The following is a 601-nucleotide window of genomic DNA, read 5'->3' on the forward strand; positions in this document are numbered from 1 at the left end:
TCGCAGAAGCTGAAGTGAGGGGCTGTCCCACGCGCCCTGGCTCCCTCAGCAAAGGCCACACAGGGACCGGCTCCCTCCAGCCTCCCTGGAGCTTCGCAAGCCCCGGGGCTGCCCGGCTGCAAACCCTCTCCTCTGCCCTGCAGGACCATCGCTCCCTGGGGAAGGGGAATCACTTGTCCTTCCCTGCTGCCTCCGCCTGATGCACCAGGCCATGCTCTGGCCCCATGAGGTGCCCATGAAACAATAAAGAATTAAGTTCTTGAGATCTCTCGTGTGTTGGCATTTCCTTAAACTCCTCATCCTTGTGTTCCATGCACACCATAGGGGCACAGCTGGATTAACAAACATGCTTGTGCATTTGTGCAGGGCTGGTTTCTTTCTGAGCCCTTGTGATGCTCCAGCGACCAGCCAGGGTCAGCGTGGATCGTCCCTGAGCGCTCGCCAGCTCCGCTGTCCTCCACCAGCCGGGACCGATAGGTTCCAGGTGACGGGAAAAGCACAAAACCACCTTCCCATCCCACAGTGCGTCCTGCCTGGGCCCGACACCCAGGGTACGGCACTGGTCCTGGGTGCCCCCTCAGTGTCCTCAGCCCCCCAGGGC

Source organism: Egretta garzetta, unplaced genomic scaffold (genome assembly GCF_000687185.1).
Source record: "Egretta garzetta isolate BGI_Z169 unplaced genomic scaffold, ASM68718v1 scaffold350, whole genome shotgun sequence".
Classification (NCBI taxonomy): domain Eukaryota; kingdom Metazoa; phylum Chordata; class Aves; order Pelecaniformes; family Ardeidae; genus Egretta; species Egretta garzetta.